We start from the raw sequence: 26,528 nt of genomic DNA on the forward strand, positions 1-26,528 counted from the left end.
ATGGAGGTTATAATAGCCCCATCGTTGTGTAATTACAGGGATGAAATTGGATGAAATTAAATGAGATAAAGCATGTAATGTGGCCAGTATAGTGCTTGGCACATAAAAAATGATGGTAGCAGTAGTTGCCATGGTTTTACATAATTATCTTTTTTCCTAAATTTTGGGAATAAAGGGCTTTCTTTTAGACGTTGCAGGATCATTTTAGCTGCTAATTCCAGTTGCCCAAGAGAGACAATGGGCCCCCCTAGGTCCCTACCCCAGGGAAAGAGGAGGGGCTAATCAGATTGCTCAGAGCCCCCAGACCAGGCTACAGTGCAAGGTGATGCCTCGGTGCTAGCCTGCCCTTCATGTCTCCTGGGAGCCCCATCTCTATTTGGTGAGCACTTCTGAGCCAAAGGTGACTTTTTGGAGACATCCTTGCATGCTGTAATACAACCTCTGAGTCTAAAACTTACAGTAACTTAAGGCAAAGTTTACTCTGTAAATATGACCATTCTCCCTCCTACCTCCTCCCCTGCCAGACACAATACCTGAACCATTTGGCCAACAGGTTTACATTGGGAGCAGGACATATAGAGTAGGATCTAAGATGCATGTCCTAATTGTACTTTATTGGAGCTTGAGTATCCATTAATAAAATGGTTATTGGAAGCCTGAGTGTCCATTAATAAAATGGTTCTCAGAATCCCATTCTGCTCTTGTTCCTTGTACGTGTGGCTCTTAGAGGAACCTGGACGGAGATCTGGAAATTCTTGAAGTTCTGGTTAGTATTTTGTAACACCATCAAAATAGCACTAAATGTATCACTATTCGCCTCTAATGGGTCTGCCTCATCTAACCATTTGGAACTGGCTGGCGCAGAGATCAATGGAACCAGCCTTGCAATGAGCATCTCTTCCAAGAGAGCCAAAAAAAGTAGATAACTTAAAAAGCACTTTCTGTGAGCTCACTTGATCGCCTGCATCTATGCTGCCAAACTATCCGGGATCTCAAACAGGGAGCTGTACATGGATGCTACCTCCCACCCCTGCCCCCAAAACGCACAGAATGAGATGACATGGATCAATTCAAGATGTGATTTTATCTAAGAATTTCTGGATACCCCCATACTGGACTATAGCCCCCATGAGAGCAGGGGAGTTGTTTATTTTGTTCTCAGCTGTATCCTCCTTGCAGAACCTGGAGCGGTGGCTGGCAAAGAGGAGCTGCTCATTACATGCTAACTGAGGGAACGAAAAGTTTCAGCTCTCTGTCACATTGTATTGCCCTCTGCCAATGAGCCCAACGTTATCCATCTGTCAGGTGAGCATCCATCTGTCAGGTGAGCGTCCACCTGTGCTTAGTGGATCACTGGGGATCTGAGGACGTAACTCCAAGGCAGAGGAGAAGCTGCAGGTAAAGTCTCCTGGGCTTCTAGGATTCTCTCTGCTTGAATTCTCAATATATACTGTACTTCCTTTTAAATTATCATTTGGAAAAAAAATTCTACTGCTTATATCAGTAGAATTATCAGTCAATTAAATAAACAGGCCAGAAAACAATTAAGAAACTCATTCCTCCAGGCTGCTGCACAGGAAGAATCCTGGTGTTCAAATCAGGAGACCCAGGACCTTGTCCTGCCCCTCTGGGTATGTAATAACAATCACTTAAAGAAAGGGACTAAAATGTACATGGCACCTAATATGCGTTAACTGTTGTAGCAGATACGTTCCATATATTACCTGAATTTTCACTGAAGAACTAAGTGTGGATTTACCCACTCTACATACACAGGGCAGAGGCTCAGAGGATTTCATGATGGTGCCAAAGGCTACACGGGATAACAGACACTTGTGGTTGTCCATCAATGTCCTCTCTCCTCTTCTGCCTTAGTAACGGAAACTCCCATTTTGTGACACATGGCCTTCTATGATAAAGTTTACATCTCCCAGCCTCCCAGCTAGGCATGGCCATGTGACTGTGTTCTGGCCAACAGAAGAGAGAAGATATAACATGTATAACTTATAGAAAGTATCTTATGGGAAGAGGATGAGCCTTTCTCTGCTCCTTCCTCCTTCCTGCTGGCTGCAATGCGGCAGACATGATGACTGGAACACCAGCAGCCCTATTGGGCTATGAGGTAGAGGCCTCTGGCTGAGGGTGGCAGAGCCACAAGGCAGAAAAGCAGCTTGGGTCCCTGACACCATGGATCATCATGTAAGCCCTGGGCTATCTTTGGACTTCGTTTTCAGGAAAGAGAATTTAATGCATATCTTGTTTAAGCCACTTTTATGTTTTGGGCTTTCTGTCACTTTAAAACAAAATTAATCCTATGGTAGAATGACAATTTGAATAAAAATGGATTCCGAAGCCTTTGAATTAAGCTGTACCAGCTCCCATTGAGTCTCTCAACACCTCAGTTAACCTTCTCTGAAAATCATGGGCGTGGTACACATGTTCCTTTGTTTCCTTCCAGCAATATTTGATCCTATCTCCAGATTCCACGCCCCCCTGCCCCAAAATATATATTTAATCCTACCCACGTCTCCTAATATATGCTGTTCCTCTCACCCAAAATGCCTTCCCTCCTTCTCATCTTTAATCTAAACTCAATCTAAACCCAAATATATATATATATATATATATATATATATATATATATATATATATATATATATACACATTTGGCAGGGCTAATTTCAAGCTCCATGTCTTCCATGTGGCCTTTCCTGATAATCTTGCATTTTCTTAGTTCTTTTTAATCCACATCTCATGCTATAGCCCTCAGCAATACATCATCCTCTACAGCTAAGGATTTCACATTGACACATTTGGTCTCACCCGAAGCAAAGATCAGGTCTTGGCTTCAGTCATTCATGTTTATCTAGCATCATGCAGTCGGGCGCAGCGTGCTCAACATTTGTTGACTTGGTTCGAAAAGCAGTGCATTCACCTTCACCTCAGGACCGTGTTTTTCCCACTTAACATCAAACACAGGACTGGGTAGTGAGGATGAGCCAGGCCGCAAGTCTTTGTCTGCAGTATTTTCGTAGCTATAATTCCTTTCATTCCCCACATCATGGCTACTCTTCATGATCATCTGGAAACCTCCCCGCAAAGTCTTGCCTGATTCCTCCAAATCAGATATGTCCTCTCTCAACTCACAACCCCTATTTTTGATGTGGTATGCTCTACTCTTAGAGTGTACCTTCATTATTTATGTGTAGCCCCAACCGCTTGGGAGTAAATTTTACAAAGACACCTCTTCCCGAAGACCCTTGTGCTGATTATTTTATGTGACTAGGCTCCAGGATGCCCAGAAAGCAGTTTAAACATTTACAGGTGTGTCAGTGAGAACATCTCCGCAAGAGATGAGCGTTTGAATGGGCAGACAGAGTAAAGAGCATCACCCTTATCAGTGTGGGTGAACACCACCCAATCTGTTGAGAGTCCAAAAAGAGCAAAAAAGGTAGAGCTAAGGGAATTTGTTCTCTCTGCTTGACCTCAGATGTCCATTTGCTCCTGCCCTTGGACATCAGTGTTTCTGGTTCTCGGCCTTGGACGAGGACTTACACCATTGGCTCCCCTGGTTCTCAGGCCTTCAGGTTTGGACTGGAGCTATAATGAGGCCCAGCTTCTGTGGGCCTCACTTACAGATGGCAGATCATGGGACTTCTCAGCCTCCATAATAATGTGAGCCAACCCCTCCTAACAAATCTCTATCTATCTATCTATCTATCTATCTATCTATCTATCTATCTATCTAATCTATCTATCATCTATCATCTATCTATCTATCATCTATCTATCTATCTATCTACCTATCTATCTATCTATCTATCTATCTAATTAGTTCTGTTTCTCTAAAGAACCCTAATAAAATCTGATACTACCATCAGCCAGAACTGTAAAAATTGAACACAAACCTTTGATGAATATGCTCAAAGTGAGACTCCTGGACTTGCGTTATTCATATCTGCATGAGTCTATCACCTCTGCTACGTTATAAACTCCTTGAGGACAGGAGTTCCTACACCAGTACTTTGAACTCCGGGACCATTGTCGGGTAGAGAGAAGAGCAGATTTAGAAATGGACAAAGTGGAGCTGAGTTTTAAATCCACCGTCATTGGCATTGTACCCTTAAGCGAAGCACCCAAGTTCTCTGAGATTCAGCTCACTCCTGTGTTAATGGGGAAACACCACTGTGTTAGGTCTGCTCTGGCTGCTATAACCAATAACCGCAGACCGGGTGGCTTAAACAACAAGCGTGTCTCTCACAGTTCTGGAGGCTGGAAGTCCAAGAGTTCTGGTGAAAGCCCACTTCCTGATTAATAGATAGTCATCTTCTTGTTGTGTTCTCATACAGCAGAAAGAGACAGATCTAATGTCTCTTCTTCTTTTTATAAGGGCACTAATCCCATCATGAGGGCCCTACCCTCACGACCTCGTATGACTCTAATTACTTTCCAAAGGCCCCACCTCCAAATAACATCACATTGGGGATTAGAGTTTCAACATATAAATTTAGGGGTGGGAGGGGACACATTCGGTCCACAGCAACCACACAATATTATTGAGAAGTTTCTTGGTGGTAGTGCTAAGAGTTAGATGAAGGCCTACAATAAATATATTTCCAGAACTGAGGAGTTTCCTGGGGCATGAAACATTCAGTGTAAAATCAGGACCATAAATTAAGAGTTTGGCTCACTAAGCAATACCTCAAAAGCACATCTATAGAAAGGCTTCAAATCCATTTCTTAGCAAACATCAATTCAAACAAATATTAACTGAGTACCTACTATATGCCCGCAACATGTAGTAAAAAACTTGTGGTCCTTTCCTCAAAGTCACTGCAAGTTAGGGGAAACAAATAATTATTATTAGGAAAGAATTACAATAATAAAATACTTATAATAAATGCTAACGTATTTGCAACTAAAGTGCCTAATGCTATAGGAACATTAGCAGGGAAAACTAACCTATAAGAATACTGGTTACTCTCACATTACTCCATTTCTACTTGCTTTTCTTCAGTGCAAACACCAAGTCGAGCTGTCAAAAGGAATCATGAACTCTCATGCTTTATAGGACAGAGCAGGAAACCTCAATGAGTAAAATGGGCCAGATGCAAGATTACAGAGAGTGGTGAAAATCCCATCCAGAGGCATTCAAATTCATTTAAAAATTTTAAAAATTTAGTATTTGAAATGAAATAAAACACATCTGCTGAGCAGTGATCTGAACTCTGTTCTATATTCGTGTTCCTTTCTATAGCAAAAACTCCTCATAGGGTGCATCCCTCATAGGGTGGCTTATTGACATACGAGAAACCCTCTTCTTTGGAAAAGGCCTTTCCCATGCATACCTGAACACCCGTGCTGACCCCTGGCCATAAAAAAAAAACAACAAAACAGATCTGATAGAATGGGGAGCATGTGTTCCAAGCTGGATCCATTGGATTCTCTTTCCTGAGAATCCGAAACTTGAAAAGTGAGATGAAGACCAGGAATGGCTGGATCTGGATCGAGAGGATAGTAACTTCCCTCCATCAATTCTTGCCTTGTGACCTTCCCAAGCCTTGGCTGCTCAACTTTCATTATTTTTTAAGATACTCTAGTAAAGTCCCAATATATGTTCTGTTGTTCCTTCTTCACTACTTCCTTTTGTTTAAATTAAGCGAGTCAGAGTTAATTCTTGTTACTTACTACCAAAATATCTTAAGTAGTACTCACTTTGCTCCTACCTGAACTGTTATAACGACTTGCCTGGTTTCCAGATTTCCTGTATCATACTCATATTAATAAGCCCGCCTGCCAGATATATAATCCTAAACCTTAGTTCTGATTATGTACAACTCTGCTCAAAAGCCTGCAATGACTATCGCCAGAGATAAAATCCATGCTTATTAGCCAACTTTAACTTCCAACCTTACTTCTTAAAACTGTTCTCTATGTACCCTGTATTGGAGCAAATCCAGGCATCTCATGCTGTCCTGCTAAAGCCTTATGGTTTCCCACTTCTTGGCTTTTGTTCCTACAATTTTTCCCACTGGGAAAGCAGTAATAGCTATTTCCAGCTACTCCCTGAAAATAGATCTTCCCCTTCCTGGCCAATAGTAGTACCCCTGGCCACAGTGATGGGCTCAGGGATGGGCACATGACTCAAGCTCATCCAATCAGTTTCCTTTTCTAGGAATGTTCTCTCGCAGCTAGGGAGGATAACTATCTCTCTTGACATAAGGAGAGTATGTGAATCCACATCACACCTATTTTAGATGATGCTCTTCCTCATTTTGTGGGGTGGGGTGGGGACAATGAGCCATGATGGGGGAGAAATGAGAGAGAGAGGGAGGAGAGGAGAGGGAGAGGGAGAGAAGGGAGAAAAGACATCATTTGAGCCTGGATCTAGATATGCCAGAAAACAAGTGCCCCCCAACCTTTCCAGTTACGTGGACCAATAAATTCTTTTGTTTTTGTTTTGTCTGTGCTTAAGATAATGAAAATTGGTTTTCTATCACTTAAAATCACCAAAGCCTCAATTAATAGCAAGACTTTTCTCCCCTAAATATTGATATATTCAGCCCTTCTAAAATGGAGCACAGAGCTCAGCTCTTCCCAAACGCTCACTGAGCATCCAGTCTCCACTCCCTCCCTGGAATCCCCATCACTTCCTCTGCATCTCCTGCTCCACCTTGTTATTCCAGAGTTTTTCTCACACACACACATACACACACACACACACACACGTCGCTGCTGCCGATCACAACCACCACCACCACCATTATCACCATTATCACCATCATCATCATCATCACCACCATCACCACCACCATCATCATCATCATCATCATCATCATCATCATCATCATCATCTCCTTTGCTGGAGGGTAATCCCCTGAGGAATAGGGACCATGTCTGAGCTATTGCCACGTGCCCCGCACCCAGAGCACAGTGTCCAACATATGGTAGGTGATCGGTGACCATTTGCTGAAAGAACAGAAGCAGATTTTCATCTGGCCCAAGCTGGAGTCCTCAGCAGTGTGGAGAATGTTCCAGTGTGCTGGATGACACCTCAAGACCATCAGGACAGAGTTAAATATGTCCTGGCCTAAATAGCAGTCTAAATGCTGTGCGGTGTCATAATGAAACTTGACAGCCCCGTGTAAATTCAGCAGTAATAATGTTTCACATCCTGCCACGGATTTCTGGTGTGGAAATGTGTGCCCCGGAAGACTCCATTTTGCAATCCCCATCACTGCCCTGATACTCATACCTTTGTCCATAACTGCTAGGTTATTTCTTGTTGGGGAAGAAAATGATGTATTTACCTCCTAAAGAGCAAAGAAGAACTGCTAGATCAGGAGGGTTTGGGTTTTTTTCTTTGTATAAAAGACAGAAAGAATATAGCTTTTTATTTTCTGTAGTTCCTCTTCTTGTTTGTTTTTTTCAAATCGCTTTAAAGAGTTGATTTTACAACGACAGGAAAATAATTGTGAGGAGAGTAGGAAGAAGAAAAAGAGAAAACGAAGAGTGGAAAGGAGAAAAGCAGTTAAAGAGAAGGAAACGCCTGGGGCAGGAAGAGAAAGACAGACAAATAAGAGACTGGAAAGAAAAGTGGGGGAAAAGGAGGGGTGATATTTTGTCACACTTGAATAACAACACAAAATGGAGACTGAAGCGGAGCAGGGCCCTCCAGGAAAGCTGGAAAGGGCTCCGTGGGAGGAGATCCTCATCGGTGGGATGAGAGAGAGAGAGTGACAAGATGGAGTGAGTCCAGAGCTGGCCGAGCAGTAAGCAGGAAGGGGAGCAGAGAGAGGAGGGCCCACGCTGTGGTCTGGCACTCTGCCCTCCGTGGTGACATTGGAAAAGTAGGTCAGTTTCAGAGCCGGCTGGGAGATGAACGGTCAGCCAGGAACGAGCGGTGGGAAGTGAGGATGCTGCCTGAGAGGATGACCTAAGCACGGGACTGGGAAATGGGGCACTGCCTCGGTGCAACGGGAAGAATGAAAGCCGGTTCTGGACAGCACTGCCCTATGGACCCTTCCGCAAGGATGGAAATGTAATATATTTGTGAAGTCCAATATGGCGGCTGATATCTATGATGTCCAATACGGTAGTCGCTCATCACCTGTGGCTACTGAGCCCTTGAAATGTAGATAACATGACTAAAGAACTGAATTTTGAATTTTATTTTGTTTTAATTGATTTAAATTAAAATAGCTACATACAGCTAGTGGCTGCCACACTGGATAACTTAAGTCTAGGAGCTGTGTGGATCACATAAAAAGAGAACTGATTGCTAAAAGGAAACAAAAGACTGTTTTTCCAAATGTCATCAGGGTACCTCAGGCTGTAAACAGATAGATGCATTTAGATGGCACATCGGTTAGCTTTATTTTTAGAATTAAATTTATTTTAGTGTATATTTGAAAAAATGGACCTAGAATATCAAATTCATTATGTCATAGATATCACTACTTAGGAAGAAAGTATAGTGGAATTTTATATCTCTAAAAAAAGGAAAGCAACATAAATAAAATGTACTATGAAAAACATCACAGAGAGTTAATAGATATGACAAAAAGCAACGGACATATTTCATATAAATGAAATCATACAGCGTGTGGCATTTTGTGTCTGGCTGCTTTCACTTAGTAGAATGTTTTCAGGGTTGATCTACATTGTGGCATATCAATAATTACATATCAACAATATCCAATTGTCCAAATTCTTTATAGCTGAATAACATTCTATTGTATGGATGGACCATTTTGTTTATCCACGCATCTGATGGTGGACAACTGAGTTATTTACACCTTTTGGTTATTGTGAGTAGTGCTACTATGAACGCTGGTATACAAGTTTTTATTCGAATATCTGTTTTTAATTTTGGGGGGTATATAACTAGGAGTAGAATTGTTTGAGGTGATGAAAACTTTCTGGAACTAGATAAATGGAGATGGTTGAACAACATAGTGAATGTACTTACTGCCACTGAATTGTATAGTTTTAAATGATTAAAATGGTAAATTTTATGTTATATGTATTTAACACAATAAAAACTTATTTTTAAAAAAGTAATGAAGAAAGTAAATCCATGACTGAATAGAGACTGAGCTACTTCGAATGATACAGTTAGTATTTTAAATTGGGATATGAGGTTTATCAGGGATTTCAGAGTTAATATTCAACCTTCCATCCAAGAATCATTTCTACAACATCTATGGAAGAAATGTGAGCCTGACACCAAAAGCACAAGCAACAAAAGTAATAATAAAAAGTGAAACTACATCAACCTAAAAAGCTTAGCAAAAAAACCCCAAAAAACAGAAAACAAAAAAACAAACAACAAAATAAAGAGGTAACCCACAGAATGGGAGAAAAATCTTTACAAACCACATGTCAGATAAGGAGCAAATATCCAAAATATATAATTCAATAGCAAAAACTCTAAAACTCCAATTTAAAAATGGGCAAAGGACTTAGACATTTTCCCAAAGAAGACATGCAAATGGCCAAGAAGTATGTTGAAAAGGTGCTAAATATCGCTAATCGTCAGGGAAAAGCTAATCAAACCCACCATGAGATATCACCTCCCACCTGTTATAATGACTATTAAAAAATACAAGAGATAGCAAATGCTGGTGAGAATGCGGAGAAAAGGGACCCAGGTGCACTGTTGGTGGGAGTATAAAGTGCTCCAGCAATCCACTTCTGGACATTAATCCAGAGGATGTGAAAAGAGGATCTCAAACAGTTATCTGCTCTCCCATGTTCATTGCAGCATTATTTACAACAGCCAAGAGATGAAAACAACCTAAGTGGCCATCTACAGATGAATGGATGAGAAAAATGTGACACACACACACACACACACACACACACACACACACACACACACACACACACATTATTCAGCTACAAAGAAGAAGGAAATCCTTCCATTCGCAACAGGGATGGACCTTGAGGGTATCAGGATAAGTAAAATAAGTCAGACAGAGAAAGACAAATGCTATATCATCTCACTGATCTCATTGATATGTGGAATCTAAACGAAGAAACAAACAAACAAAAAAACACACAAAAAACAACCCAGCTCATATAGACAGAGAACAGATTGGTGGTTGCTTGAAGAGGGGTGGGTAAAATGAGCAAAGTGGGTGGGGGAGAGGGGAGGTCAAAAGATACAAATTTCTAGTTATAAAATAAATAAGTCATGAGATGTAATGCACAACATGGTAGCTATAGTTTATAACACTGTATTGCATATTTGAAAGTTGCTGAGAGTACATCTTAAAAGTTCTCATCAAAAGAAAAAAAAAATGGTAACTAGGTATGGTGATAGATGTTAACTAGACTTATTGTGGTGATCATGTCCCAATGTACACAAATATTGAATCATTATGTTGTACACTTGAAACTAATATAATGTTATATGTTATTTAGACTCAATAAAAAAATACTCATAGGGCTGCTGTATTAAAAGAGCAATGCACACAAAGCACTCTGTGTGAAGTTTGGAATAGAGTAAGTGGAGGATAATGTTAGTTTTCATGGTATTTATGGGCGCAGTGAAAGGTGGAGTGATCTAGACCAAGGAACAAATGCTACAGCATTCCTTATCTAAAGGGCAGTGCTAGTCGTGCTATTCAGCAAAGGGGGATGGGACGATTCTAAGGAAGAGAAATCAATGGATGCAAATGGTCTCCACATAAAGGGTTTTAAGGTTATTCATCTAAAATGACAGAACTGCCTTGCTCCACTTGACCCCACCACACACTGCAGAACTGCTTCCTGACAGACAGCAGACAGCTGTCCACCAGATGAGAGGTTTCCAGTGTCTGAGTGACATCTCCCTACTTCCTTTCTCCGACCAAAGTGTTTAGCAAAGGCTTCCTTCCACTGAGCCAGTATTATTTCCTTGGAACGTCAACCTGCTGGCTCTAGTTCTCCGTTGTCAGCAAAGGAGAACTAATTCTACTCTTATTTCCAGATGGCAAACCTTTAAAACCCTTGCAGATGACTCTGGTGTCACCCTCCTCTATAGGACCCTCTAACCATTCCTCCTAGACATATATTAGATATGGGTGCTTTCCATTCAAAAACATACTTGCAGTCTACAGCCATGCCACCCTGAACAAGCCGGATCCCATCTGATCTCGGAAGCTAAGCAGGGTTGCGCCTGGTTAGTATTTGGATGGGAGACCACCTAGGACGATCAGGTGCTGTAGGCATGAAATAAATAGATAGATAGATAGATAGATAGATAGATAGATAGATAGATAGATAGATAGATAGATAGATAAATAAAGGATTGTGAGCTGACAAGGTCCTTGCAGTCTGTGAGGTCAACCAAGGGTTGCCTTGCCTAAAAAAACAAAACAAAACAAAATGAAAAAACTTGCAGATTCTTCTCTCTTTTCCCCAAACAGAATCTGGAATTTTCAAAACATTTTCAGAATAAGATACTGTCCCTGGGACCTTTTTGTAAAGATTTACAGGCATTCATTACAATGAGTCACACAATCTTGTATTTCTGGTCAAAGAAGTAATTGAAACAAGTTTCTTTATGTTTCCCCTCTATACAGGAGTGATTAATAATAATATTAAATTTGGGGTCCAACATAAGTTATCCCATTTCATACCTCAACAGCTCTGCAACTAAGCAGCTAATACAATCAATTTAGAAAGTGTTCTCATGTTTTGGAAATTAGGTCTTGTATCTTGGAAAGCTCTATTCTACGCTTCATTTGTACTTCACTCATAAAAACACCTTTGGTAAGAGCCATTTGATGTACATGGTCTCTGTTTTTAGCTTTTGCCTTTAACTAGGAGGTCACATTTTGCATTCTCCGCCTCAATCCTCAAAGGCTCTCAGGCTGCTTAAAATGGGGAAGGCGAATGACATGGTGCGGGCTTGAAGTTTGGGAAAATATTTTTTTCCATCTCTTCTTTGGTGGGCAGGGTGGCGAATATTGTATTTCATTCACAGGGGTTCTTTCTACTTGTTGCCGATTTTCAAAAGAAAAAAGAAAGGAAGAAAAAAGTTACAAAATCCATTATGTGAGGAGGGCATTAGAATTGAGGGTGAGAAAACAATTTAGAACAGAGGCTCCTGAGAATCTATGGTTTAAAGAGAAGTAGAAAATCATTCTTAGTCAAAAGGATGATACACTTCCAACATTAATATAGAATCTGAGACTAATTTCTTCTAATTGAAGTAGGGCCAGGACTCAAAAATGCCAAGGCATCATTGAAAAATGACAAGTGTTAGCATTTCTCTGCTTGACAGAAACACCTAGAAAGACCATAAAACTTTACAGAACTGCCAGTTTCCAACGTGCTGGCAGCCAAACCCAACAGATGCACCAACACGAAAGGCAGACCAAAACCGGCCTAGCAGGGGCACCATTTGGCAAATGGACGGCCTGCCACCATACTGGTTTCTATTTCAGACAACGAAATTGTCCAACACTGTCTAATAGAGTTAACTCAACCAGCTGTGTGGCTGACAGGTCTGCACCTGCTTGCAGCTTCAGATCTGGCTTCTGGACAGCACAGTCTAACTGGTTCTTCTCACCGTGTTAAACCACAGCATTTTCTGACGCACCAGGTCCGGAGCTGGTTCCAGAGCCTGTGATGTGCTTACGCCAAATGAAGGTGTACAAATCACCCCAGGGTGAAGGGAGCTGGAGCCTCAGGGGCTTTCAGACCCACAGCTGAGGGAGAGGTCAACGACAGGAACTTGCCCTTAACGCCATGTTAGCGCCATCACCTGGACGAGACGGTAGCGGTCAGACCAGCACCAGGGATGAGGAGCCTGGATGGGAAGCTGAAGCATCAGGCTGCAAAAGCAGCTGAGGGGCAGGACAGCCACCAGGGGCATCTCCCACAGGCAGGGAGGTGCACGCGTTTCCATTTATTTACATTCTATTGACTCTGCGGAATTCTTAATAAGGCAAGCGGAAGAAGCCGAAGCTGACAGCAAAATACAAGTCAGGATACGGGAATCCACTGGTTAAGAAATACATCGATACTGGAAGGGCTGGAACTGAGTCCAGTATCCTTACTAATGGCAAGCGCCTTCTGTAGGAAGAATGGCAGCTATCCAGACTCTGATCAAAGCAGAAAATACATAGGAACAATTCTTTCTGTGATGGCAGCTTTAGAGTGTGATTATTTGTCAAAGCAGTTGCTGCAATTTCTTCTATTTGCCTGTGTGAAAAGAGACAGCCTATTTGCATCCTGTTCCTAAAAACTTTTCTTTTATATACATACCAACAATAAGAGATTTACAACTAGGAATATGCTCGATGCAACAAATTGGTGTGATTCCTATTAATATCAGAAGTATGTCACCAATAGGGGCAATTTAAGTTGTGATGACAAGTACTCGCTTTGAAGTTATACTGTTAGGAAGTTATTATCTCCATTTGAAGTTAAATGGAGATAATAACGGTACCTACTTTGTGGAGTTGTGAGGATTAAAACTAGTGAATAGAAAGAACTTCGCACAGTGTGCCAGACACACTCAATAAACGCTAATTGCTGTAGGAGCTGTAATAACGTTAGTTGTTATTATCAGCGTCTTTACGTCCTCCCTGAGACTGTTGAGAGAAGTAGGACAACACAGCCCTTCCAGTCCTTGGTAGCCTTTATCTTCTGGATTTGGAGGCCTAAGAGTTGGGTCAGCCTTGTGAGATCTTGGTTATGACACATCACCTCCATGCCCTTCATTATCTGTATCTGTTACATGGGAATAAATCTCTGAGGATTAAAGGACACTTAGTATTTCGATCTTAAAAAAGTCTATATACTATTATTGTAATAATCATTAATTCTTTCTTTGTGGAAGGAGAACCAAGCACAGTGATGGTTCTGTCAGCCACAGATAATCCCACACAGCCCAAAGCATCTCCATGACATAAAGTGCCACCCATCTTCTCAAGGGGACCAAGAGGTTGAGAATGGGAGCTTTTCACACACCCTGAATCTGCAAACATTGATAAAGCGAGATGTTCTCATTCTCCCCTTATTTTCAGTGCCTCCTGCTGGGAATAAAGGTGCCAAGATGAAATCACTCAGGACTGAACGGCACAACTCGAAGAGCGATACTGGACAAAGCAACATGCTTTCCACAGTGCGGGTTAACGGAGACACCTAGTGTTCTGGAGGGGAGCTGGCCGTGGTGCCACTCTGACTAGGGGTCGTTGGCTCAAGTCCATGAGCGTCGTCCACCCCCAGATCTTCTTCCGCCATCCCCCCTTTTCCAGTCCCTTCACGGTGGTCACCCCTCCACAACCAGATCTCAAATGGTAGCTCTCCAAACATCTCCTCCGGCTTTAACAGGGCAGGAATGGAGTTGGTCACACAATGTCCGAAAGGAATTATTTTCTTAAGGATTAAGTAAGAAATGTGAGGAGGGGACCAGCATCCTTTGATTGGTTAAAGGATGCTGGTCACCTCCTCACATCTCTTACTTAAAACCAGTGCTCCATGGTTTTTCTTGCCCTTCCAACGTTCATCCGTCCCTTCTGCAGAGGAAGCATTGCCTAATGCCTAATGGTTAGAAAGACCTGAAACTGAGTCTACCATGATAATATGTATTTTTTCATTTTCTTATGAACACCAAAGTCTTTCCCATCTCAGGAACTTTGCACGCTCTGTTCCCTTTGTCTGGAATGACTTTCTCTGGCTTTTTGGTTCTTCGTCCTTCGGCTTTCAGTTGAAATGTTAGCTCCATAGAGATGCATTCTCTCTTCACCCTGTATAGAGACGTGCTCCTCTCATTTTCGGTGTTTTTCATCTCAGTACCCCATAACTTTCCTCCTCAGCAGCCATAACGAAGTGTAATTATTTCCTTTATTTGATTCTCTGCTCATTTTTGTCTAAATTCCCTATCAGACTGTAAGCCACACTCTTGTTTCCTCTGGTGTAGCCCCTGTAAGGTTTGACATCAAACACTAGGTAAATTCTTCAAGTCAGTGGATGGATGCAATCATGACTCTTGCTGACTAATGATGCGACCCTGGAAGGGTCACTTAACTTTCTGAAGCCTCCATTTTCTCATATACACAAGGAGGATATCACCTATCTTGTAGATAGGTAGAGCGCTGGACATGGCAGGCTCTGTTACACTACTGCATCCATTTTAAGATGCCCATCTTTTCCATTTTAATCTTTTTGAAAGAAAGATCATTTTATAATTGCTGAAGTCTTAGACTATGTAAATAATAACATCTCACTCTCATGCAGGGCCCAAGTTTTTCTTATATTAAAAAAAAACAAAACAAACAGAAGTCCACTGGAATGACATGGTCACATGGCTCCATGGGTCTATTTACTGTTTAAGAAGCAAGTTAACATCAATACTAACGCATTCTCCACAATGTCATCACTGCCTCCCTCTCATTTCCTCTCTAAGGACTACCTCCTCCCTACTCTCTTAGTTAATGAGACTACTTTTCTAAATTTTTAAAAATCTATTTTTCCTTCAAAAGCCCCAGGGAGTTAGAATAATGGAACACACTTAATTAAGCTATGCAGAGCAATCCTGCCATCTAGGTGGCATTTTCTGTCCCACTTTTCTTGGTCATTCTGTGAATTATATTATTACACAAGCACTAACATTCACAGGTACTTCACATGTGCCAGGCAGTGAGCTAATTGCTTTCCATGCCTATTTCTCACCAACTCTCCACTATGAGTGGGGACTAGCATTGTCTCCATTTTACAGATGACAAAAATGAGGTCTAGATGTATTTAGTTACCTGTTCAAGGTCCCACAGCTAAGAAGTGGCAGATAAAGCTAGAAGCTGATTCCAAACTTATGAATTTATAGGCTGAAATTCTCCAATGGTTACAAACACATACTGAGTACAAATTATATCCATCAAGAACTTTTTTATTTATAACATCCCCTTGTTGGTCGAATTCAGCTTTATTAAAGGCAACCACATTAATTTAAAGAGTATTATACGTGAACTAATTAGTATAATGCTACAGATTAGCTGCCAAAGATGCATATTGATCAAAGTTCTTTTGGTTGCAATTAGTAGAAGCCAACTTGAACCAACTTACATCACTCAGGGAGTCTGGTAGCTAACCTCTGAAAAGATTAGGGATTGGGTGGACATCAGGCGCAGTTTGATTGCAGGTCTGGCTGGTTCTCCATACTGTAATTCTCTAAATTCTGTCCCATGTGTGAGTCACCTTTATGCTCAATCTGATTTCTTCTATGGTAGAAATATGGCAGCAGAAATTCCAGGCTCACATCTGCACACCTGTCCTACAGTCCTGAACTTCTCTCTATTAGACCTACTTTAAGAAGAAATGAAATGACATAGAGGAAAGAAAAAGCAAATAAGACTCCAGATACCATCTGTGCAAGCTCAGGGGTTACTGGAATAGTCTACCTTGCTCCCCTGCTAAAACTCTCCATTGGTTTCCCATAACACTTGAAACCTTCACCATGGCCTCTAAGACCCTACAGAATGTGGTCTACCTCTCCAAATGCGTGTCCCACTTGCCCATTCTGCTTCTGCCCTTCTGGCCATCTTGCTGTTCCTCAAACTGCCCAAGCAATTTCTCAAGTCCAGTCCTTTGCATTTGCTGGCCCTCTATCCAGAACATTCTTTTCCTAGATCTTCGCATCACTTTCTTATTCACTTCATTCAGACACCTGCCAAAATGTAACCTTCTCCACCATTCTATCTAAAATAACCCCTTTCATTCTAGCTCCCCTCACTCTGCCCTACTTCTCTTCCCATCCCCCATTGATAACAACTTGACATGATGTGTTTATTCACTGATTTTTGGTCTCCCCACTAGAACAGGAGCTCTAGGTGGGGAACCATTGACTGTTTTGCTTCTCACCATATGTGTCTAACCTACTACAGGGATGAGACACCTATTAAGTTTCTAAGACATGAAAGAGTAAATGAATGAAAACAAATGTATGTGTACATGAATGAATGAATGGACAAATGAATGAATGAGTGCCAGCAATCAGTAGATGAACACTGATAACAGATGCCAGGAGACCGCTTTTATTCTGTTTGTTTTGTTTTGTTTTCACCTAGTCAGCTGAAGACAAACACTTTCTACCTGTCCTGTGTTCAGAGCTCAGTCTTTTTAAGAATCATTCTGTTTTGAAAGAAGAAGATTTATTAAATTCAAGATCTATAAATGGTTCAGAGACATGATGGCTTCCTCCCCCATCTCCTATACTGAGTGGAAGATGTTTGTCAAAGCTTTGGTCTCCCTGCATATATATGAACAGAACACCTCAAAAATCAAAGCAGACAACCCCATTATGACAAGGCTTGTACTCAGTATTAAAATTCAATATTGGCTTCTTTCTTTCTTTCTACCTTTTATTTCCTTCCTTCTGCCCAGTCAAATTTCCAAGACACTCCTGCTGACATTTTTGCCCAATTTTTTTGTATACAGTTAATATTTATTAACCCTCTTCAGGGATGTACAGAATCTGAAGGGACTCATTCTAAAACAGCTTGAAGGGGGTTGATGACTATGCAACTGAGCTTCTTACTGTTCTCATGAAAATTCTCCTAGAAAAGACCAGCTTCTCTCTCTGTTTTCTACTGGCTCTGTTCTTGGCAATGCCAAACATCAATCTCCATGACACTGAAAATAGTAATAATTGATACTGATGGTGAGAAAAGTAACATTTTCAGAAAGGTTTTGTTGTTCATAAAATGAACTCCCATCTATCACATTTTGGTGACAAATTAACTCGAAAGACAAGCAAATGACTCCTTCCCACAATGGGAGGATGTGTGTGTGTGCTCTGTGACACTGGAAGACTTCCTAGGGCCTCACGAAAACACACCTGGAGCCTCCTTTTTCCCTGAGAAGGCAGAGAATCAGAGGATCGGGTGCTAAGGTCAGAGAGGCAATCTTGATCCTGATTCTATCAGTAGGTGACTCTGGGAAAGTCATTTTTCTCTCTGAGATACTGTTCTCATGTGAAAATGGGAATAACAATACCACCTATTTCATGGAGTTTTTGTGAGAATAAAATAATGCTTGTAAAAATCCTTAACATAGCATCTCAATCAGATTAAGTGCTGTGCAAGCAATTATCATTCACCCATTCAACACATATGTACTAAGTGTCCATGTTATGCTAGGTCCTGGTGTACACAGATCAAATGGACAAGGTCCCTGGAGTTCATCATCATCATCCATCATTATCATCACTTTATTATTATTAATCACAAAGGAACTAGAAGGAGAGGACTGGTATAGTGGAAGCAACACATGTGCAGGAAAAACAAACCAAAACAAACAAACAAACAAAAAAGCAGGCTCTTAGCATGCCCTTGCCATTAACTAGTCTCTTGTTAGTAAAAAATGAACCCTGTGTCTTTTCAGCCTCAATTTCTTTGTGGTAATAAAGCATCAAGAAATAATTTATGATTTTGATGTTCTAAAACCAGTTGAAAATAATTTGTTACAACTAATACTATCTTTTATGAATCTGAGCCAATTGTTATGAATTATTTATTTTAAAAATATAAATTAGAGCGAAGTTACTGTCATCACCCACTTGCATTCTAATGTTTTCTTGAATGGGAAAAGGGGGTTGGAATTAACACTTATACCTTAGGGATTGTGACAATATTGCACAAGCATCCAGAAGCTTCCTTATGTACAAAAAAAGAAAAATATTTTTAAATGATTGGTCTAAGTGATCTCCAGCATCTCTTCCTGCTCTGACATCATGCAATCCAATTTCACATTATTGTCCCCAATATTATCAATCTACAGATTAAGAAGCTGAGACCCAGAAAAGTTGAGTCTTACCAAAGATTACAGCCATATATAAGAACAAAGTTTGGATTAGAACCCAATGTCATAAATCTTAGCGTGGGTTCTGTGATACTTAATTTCATGTGTTTACTCAACTGCGCCATGGAGTGCCCAGATATTTGGTTAAACATCATTCTGGGTGTGTCTGTGAGGATGATTTTAAGTGAGATTAACATTGGAATCAGTGGACTGAGTAAAGCAGATTGCTCACCCCAATGGGGTGGGCCTATCTAATCAGTTGAAGGCCTGAATAGAATGACAACAAAAAAATGGCCTTCCCATGAGTAAAGTAGTATTCCTGAAACCTGACTGCCTTAAGTTGGGACAACTTGAACTGAAGCATCAGCAGTTCTTGAGTCTCAAGCCTGCCTGCTCTCAGATTGGAAATTACACCATTGGCTTTCCTGGGTCTCCAGTTGGACAACTACAGATCTTGGGACTTCTCAGCCTCTATAATCACATGAACCAATTCCTTATTACATGTCTCTCTCTCCATATAACACACATACACTCGCACACATTGGTTCGATTTCTCCAGAGAACCCTGACTAATACATGTTCTATTTCCACATCACATAAACTTGACAATAGCAAGGAACATGGCTTGCCTGAGAACTATACCCACACCCATCTGAACCCAGTTTTCCACTCTTTCTGTTATGTCCTCACATCCATGAATCTCTGTGTGGACATCAGTTCCTGACCGTCCTGAGCAAAAACTAACTGAGCAAATGGCCAGATGCCCCCATGACTTTGTTAATTGAGAATGGCCCTCATGTCTGAATGATGACCAGCTCCCCATTACTGAGGCAAGAACCTTCTGTGCTCAATTTAGCAGTCCATGAATAATGAGGTCTTCCAGCCTGGTTGGTGGGAACAACACTACTCCTGGGCCCAAGGGAGTGTCAGACACTATTATTTCTAATCTTTGGGGGTGTTTCTTTCCCTGGTCCTGATTGGTTTCCTCACCTACATGCACTGATCAGTACCCAGCTCAAAACCAAGGAGGACCTTAGACAGATCTCTGGGGTTCTTTATTGGCGCAGATCACTTTTCTCTGGTACTGTTCTGTGAACTCTAGCTGCTTTTGTGTCCTGGACTCATCTTTACCTGCTCAGCTCAGTATCTTCTAGGCTTTACCTGGGTTCTCCGTCCTTAAGTTCCAGCCTGGAGATGCTCTCAAGGCAGTGAGCTGAGGCTCATGGGACTCGCTCTCAAAGCAGTCAGCTGGGGAAGGCTTAAAACTCACCTAGTTTATTTCCTATCTTCTTTTGCCTGATAGCCAGTGTCCTGAAAATCATCGTTTCATATATCTTTGTCCATTTTGGGTTGTTTTAGTCAGTAGTATATATCCAGTCCTTATTACTCTATCTTGGTCAGTAGAAGTCAATATGATAAAATTTAATGAAGGCAATTATGACAACTGAATCTTTCAAGCATACCTCTAATAGTTAGAATTTATAAAATCAAAACATTTTTATAGCAAACATTGAAAACCTCGGTATCATTATAAGAAAATCAAGTTAGAATATACTTTACTAGGTTTAGATAATAAACTGACATTTTCAGCAGTGACCCATTAAGGTGACATCAGGCTCTATCATTTGCCATTCATTTAATGAATTTCAAGATATTGCAGAAAAGCTGGATACCCATTCCATCCCCTACCAAAACAGATATTTTCTTCTAGCTTTAGAAGAACACCTATAAATTAATCCGATCTGATGAGTGGGTACTCCCCGTGGGTAATTCAGTAATCTCATACCGACTGAGAGCAGGCAAGCCATCTGGGCACAAACGCTCAAATTCTCACCTGTAAGTTGACGAAGAAGTAGTTTTATGACCTCAGTCCATATAAAATGACCATTTAGTCCCAGATGCCTATGTCCTAGATACCCCCAGCTGAAACTTTAAAAGCCAGTTTGATTTTGTTTTGTTTTGAGAAAATATGAGTAAATGATTAGAGGTACACTCCAGTCTTGTGGAGCTTTTAGTCACAGAATATCACAGACCAACAGTTCTTTCTGTGATTTTTGCCAGATGTTTGGCCAGTAAAGCTGCAAGCATACAGAAGATCTATGTTGTCCACAGATCTGCTTGTACTGACTCAGGTATAAAGATCTCTGGAGGTAAGATATTAAAGCTTCCTGTCATCACTCATTCTAATATCTATCAGTCAAGTTCTTGTTTTGGTAATGATTATAAATAATGATGATTACAATAAAACTAATACAAATGAATGTGAGACATATTATTATAAAATAAAATGCTTAAAGAGGCCGTGGAGGTAATATAAATGAGTAAGTGGTCCGGGAGGGAACTAAGGTAGACTGGACCAGCTCTACTGGATCTAAAGGGCACTTTCCATAGCCATTTGACCATCTCCAGGTGTGAGAAAGGTTCTGGTACAAGATGGTGACACAAGAAGCTCCTGAACTCACTTCCTCCCATGGACCCACCAAATCCACAGCCACACATGGAGCAACTGAGATACATGAGCTATACGTGGACAATTCCCTCCGAAAGAAATCCAGAAACTAACGGAGCAACTCCTACACGTCAGATGAATGAGAAAATGCCTGCTAGAGTAACTGGGGAGGGCGGTTCACTTCATAAATTATACAAATATCTGACCATTGTATTGTATACCTGAAACTAATATAAAATTTTTAAAAATTTTAAAAAGTGGATGGGAAAGGCTGAGACGCACTTCAATAAACCCCACTCCCAGCACGGTGACATACAATTGAGAGGGAACTCACAGCTCTCACCTTCTCCCTGAGGAGTGAAAGGTTTGTACCCAAATGCAGTACCTCTATTTTTGAGACTTCCAGACAGGAAGGTGGGATTATTATCAGTCCTTCGTATTTTTCAAGATTAGCTAAAAATGTAATTTTTTTGTGAAATCTAACAATTTTGAAAACAGTAAAATCATTCTGTGAGTCAAAAACAACAACAACAACTACTACTCCTTCAGGTCAATTTGCAGCTCTGAAAGTAGTGTAATAGAGTTGAGAGCCAAACAAAACTGGATTTGAATTCTGGCTTCATTTCATATTAGCTGTGTGGTTTTTGCCAAGTTATGTAACTTATCTGGTCCTCGGTTTCCTCATCTATAATGAGCTATAATGATTTATAATTAACCTGCTGGTCATCTACTTCTTCTTTATTCCTAACAGAACTTACATTTTTGAGACTTCATGCCTCCCGGAAGAATCCTTGGGCCTTGGGGGGAGCTTACTCTGTCTCCAGTTCTCAGAGTAGGTCTGGTTTGGATTAATCTAATCATATTTTCTTTCTCAGTAATTGGGTCAGGAGTCCAGAATAAAGCCCGTCAGTACATGGCGTTTTCAAAATGGTTGTAATTGACCCAAAGATGGGCACATGACATGATTTGGCCACAAAGAAGTTATCTCAGCTGCTGCTGACAACAAACTTAAGGACACTGAAGAATCAGTTTGAAGAAAAAACAATAAAAAACAAACCACACTTCCCAAAGAGCAGAGTTAAGAGATCATAGGGAGAAAAAAAACCCCAGAAACTTGATCATACTATACCTGAAGTCCACCCTACCTCAATCACATAACTGAATTACTTGATTATTGCCTACAGTAAAAACACCCTAACTCACACATAAGGATTAAAAATCATATATTTGGCACAAAGGGGACACTTAATACATGGTAGGTTGTATCATTAGAGTACGTTTCCATTTTATCACATTTTAAAATACATATGTTTCCATAATGTAACTTATGAAACTTAAAGTTACCCCTTCCCCATCCCCACACACATAATGATGTATTAATTAAATTTAAAATTTTTAACTTCTCTTTCTTAATAGTGATGGAAATGAAAAGGAGATGAGCAGAGGTCTCAGGAGAGCTGTTCTCCATCACGCAGGAAACTGAACGGTGTATGTTTCTTCCTGGTGTTTGATCAGGACTTATCCAAATGAAGTGAATCCCCAGTAAACTGGCCGTGGGGATGTGGGTAAGAGTACACTACGCATCAGCAGACTAGGCACTTCATTCACCAAACTCTGGGGCTTGTGTCCAAACGTGGCTGGCCCCCCATGCCCACACGGAACCTAACCAGCACCACCAAGATGAACATTCCTGGGACCAATGCCAGCCTTTGGGGCACTGGGAGCCTGCATGGGGGCTCAGTTATACCTGCAGGCTGGCAGCACTCACATGGAGGCGGGAAGTGGGGGAAGCAGCAACACAAGAGGACAAAGGCAAAGAGCCGGTGAAGAGCCCATTCTGGCTGTCTAGCTCCCACGTGGAAAAGATGACAAGGAGGGTTTCTGTCTTACATATGAGGTGGTACGTAGACAGACATCCTTCCGGGAGGGCAAACAAAAGACAGCTTGGAAATGAACCAGCCCTGAGCACTTGCCCTTCACACTGCACCACATGCTCCTCCCTTGTGGTAGAAAGAATTTTCAACTTTGTTGTTTTGTGTGAAATCAGATGCTTCTCAAATCATGTAAAGAATGGAATAAAAAGCGGAGGTTTATTTTCCTCCTTCCTGAAATATTAGGTCCTCATCTCTTCAGGACCCAAGCTTGGCTCACTATCTGTGCCATGGGCCCCGCCTCATATTGTATTGGTATCCTTTGACTCAAAGGACTCACTGCTCTGATGATCTGCCTGGCAGTTCATCACATGATAAATTTTACTTTACTACTAGGTTTCATTAAACCCAGATCGATTAGTAATGGTCATAGATTATTGATCTCTGGAAGGTCCATTGCACTTATCGCAACGTCTAACACATAGCAGACACTGTACAGACGCCCACCTGGCTCTACAACAAAATCAAGACTGGGAACAGGAAGTCTCCAGGGGGGACAAAGATAGCTGAAATTCACAGCCTAACTCTTCCTCTCCAATATTTTCCTTTCCCCATGGAGATTGCTCACTAATTAATGTGAAGTTCTCCACAGTTGGAACCCGGTCCCTCCTCTGATTCTTCATTCTTCCCTCTGTGATCTCACCCAGTTCTGGGGCTTTAAGTGTCATCGATAAGCTCAAAACCTGTGTGTTGTATTTTCAGTCCAAACTGACTCTTCTCTCCAATTGCCCACTGGAGATTTGCAGATGGGTATCTCAAAAGTGTATCCAATTAAACATGTTTGAAACCAGATGTTGCCCTGACTCACTCGCCTCAGATTTGTTTCCTCCTCAGTTTTACAAAAGGCACCACCACCTATTCAGCTGTACAAGTGAAGATTATTGACTATTATATCTCTTTTACCGCTTCATAGTCATCAATCAAGTCTTGTTAATTTTACCTCCAAAACACGCATTAAGCTCACCTACTTCCCTCCGAATTTGCAGCCTTACTCTAACTCAAGTCACCATCTTCTCTCTCCTAGCTTAAGTCATGGTCCCCTAAATGGTGCCTGCACTTACAAATTAAGGCCCCCTGCCCCCAACATACTCTCTGTCATCAGAGTAATAAAGATGGTGCTTTTCTTTGCTTTATTTTTTCCCAGAAGAGATGTGCAGCAAATTATTAGAATATGTCACCAAATTAACAAGATTCAAAATGAAAACTTTCCCAGTATTCATCCCTGGAGGAAATAGATCAGTACTTCTTTTCGTGAGGCATGCTAGTCCCGAAATCCAAAGACCTGCATCTGGACTGAGGCAAATGTAAACAATACTTATGCTTTATGTACGACTGCAAAACACCCAAAACCACCTTTCCCTCAAGGTGAAGGCACGGCCGATTTCTGGTCCTTTCAAGTTGCCAGAATTGGGTTTCCACCATTTGTCAAGCTATTCATTGGATGCCAATTGGAAATGATTGACTTGATCGCAGGGTTGGCATACGGTGCTTTTGGGTTCCAGCCAGAAAAGAGAGGGCTGTGTTCCAGGAGAGATGCCGCAAATAGAGATGATGCTGAGAAGAGGCTGTTGACTCAGCTCTGAGGCTGAACACCCAGGGGGCCATACCCCACCTCTCACAGTTCAGCAGGACACCTGAGGAGCCCAAATCAGCTGTGCATCTGGTCCAGGGAAGCAGGAGGATTAACATCTATAGGGTACCAAAGACATCCTAGATGCTTGGCTAAGTATCTTGCATGCATTTAAATGTCACCGTAATCTATGGTTAGAATCATCTGTTTTTGATCAAGGACATGAAGGCTTAAAGTAGTGAAGTAACTTGCCCAGGACAACCCAGATAATGAGAAGGTTTGAACACAGCACTGTCCAAACCCATATTCCACAAAGTCACATGGCCTCGTGGAATGTGCTTTGGGTTCTCAGTGTGGCACGTGCCCCTGGATTCTCTCACTACCATCCCTTCAAGGCTCAGCCTCATCCTCACCCCCCCGCACCCCGATCCTTAGTCCCAATTAGATTTACAGTACAGGCCCACAGGATGGCTTCGTCTCTTGGGTGCCTGGTGTCATTGCCACAAATGTTTGTCGAGCATAGAGTGATTCCACAGATAAATATTTGCAAAATGTTATCACATACACCCAGGGAAATTTTAACTCTGGTCAAGATCAGAGAATTAACTGAGCAGGCTCTTTTATTGGTATTAAAAAAGGAACCAACAGTGATCATTCTGATTATCAAATAAAAATATGTCAACCAGGTTTAGTGCAGTCCCTTAATGGGTCATTAAACCAGCAACTTCTCCTATGATTATTTTAGGAAAAAAGCATCGGTGTAACCTGGATATGAGTTAAACTCACTCTCACATAGCTTCCATTTCGTTCCACTTGGGGTAATAATTTACAATGCTGTTGCTTCTTGACGCAGAGTCCTGACTTTATAACACAGGAAGTTAATGTGAAACACGTAAGTGGTCAAGCCAGGTGTCATCAATTAAGACCAAATAACTTCCCTTCAATAATAATACACAATTCTCGCAAGAAATGTTCTTTTCTCACTTGTTTGGGCTATAGATCTACTTGAGTATTTCTATTTGACTTCCAATGCAGTAACTTCTCCACATCCCACCCCCTTAACTAAATCGGGAGCAACAGGACATATAGTTGTAACTTGGTTGTTAAAAAACAAGATTGAAGTATACTTCCATTTTTCACTTCCCTGCCTGTGTATGGCTTTCGGTATAACCAGTATAAGTTAAAGTAATAATAATAATAATCATCATCATTATCATCATAGTGAAAATAAGAAGACAGCAATAACAGTTATTGTTATTGTTATATGTATAACACTTTTTATTGTGCCTGGCAGGTAGTAGGCACAATAAGAAGTGTTATACATATCTACTTACATTTCATTCTGCTACAATAAGAAGAGATGACTGTAACACACAGACACACACACACAGACACAGACACACACACACACACACACACATGCATTTTAGGAAAAAACCTGAGTTCAGAGTGGTTAGTTATTTATACTTGGTCAGTATGTGGCTAATTCAAAACCAATTCTGCCATATTACCCAGCCCATGAATTTCTCAATGCCACAATGCCCTTCTTCCTCTGGCCAGATTCCTCCCAAGGTAATCCTTTGGCAAGAGGGTTTAGACCTGAAAAACATCTACCTCTCCCTTCTATGACCTCTTCCTCCATAAGTGTGAAATGTGTCCCCTCCAATGTAGAAGGGGAAACACACGTGAATGTGCACGCACACACACACATTTTATCAATTACATGGTAATCATTTATAGACTGCTTTTGACACGCCAGACTGTGGGGCTAAGAGGTAAATAC

At 41.2% G+C, this 26,528-nt stretch overlaps 1 protein-coding gene and 1 pseudogene across 1 annotated transcript in view; one reads left to right on the top strand and one right to left on the bottom strand.

The window, feature by feature from the left end:
• The window catches only part of GRIN2A (glutamate ionotropic receptor NMDA type subunit 2A), a 345,539-nt gene that overhangs the window by 112,000 nt on the left and 207,011 nt on the right, over positions 1-26,528 (bottom strand). The gene's annotated exons all lie outside the window — the stretch shown is intronic.
• LOC120620606 (uncharacterized) lies at positions 11,098-11,216 on the top strand (annotated as a pseudogene).

Source organism: Pteropus medius, unplaced genomic scaffold, assembly GCF_902729225.1.
Source record: "Pteropus medius unplaced genomic scaffold, Ma_sr-lr_union100, whole genome shotgun sequence".
NCBI lineage: Eukaryota > Metazoa > Chordata > Mammalia > Chiroptera > Pteropodidae > Pteropus > Pteropus medius.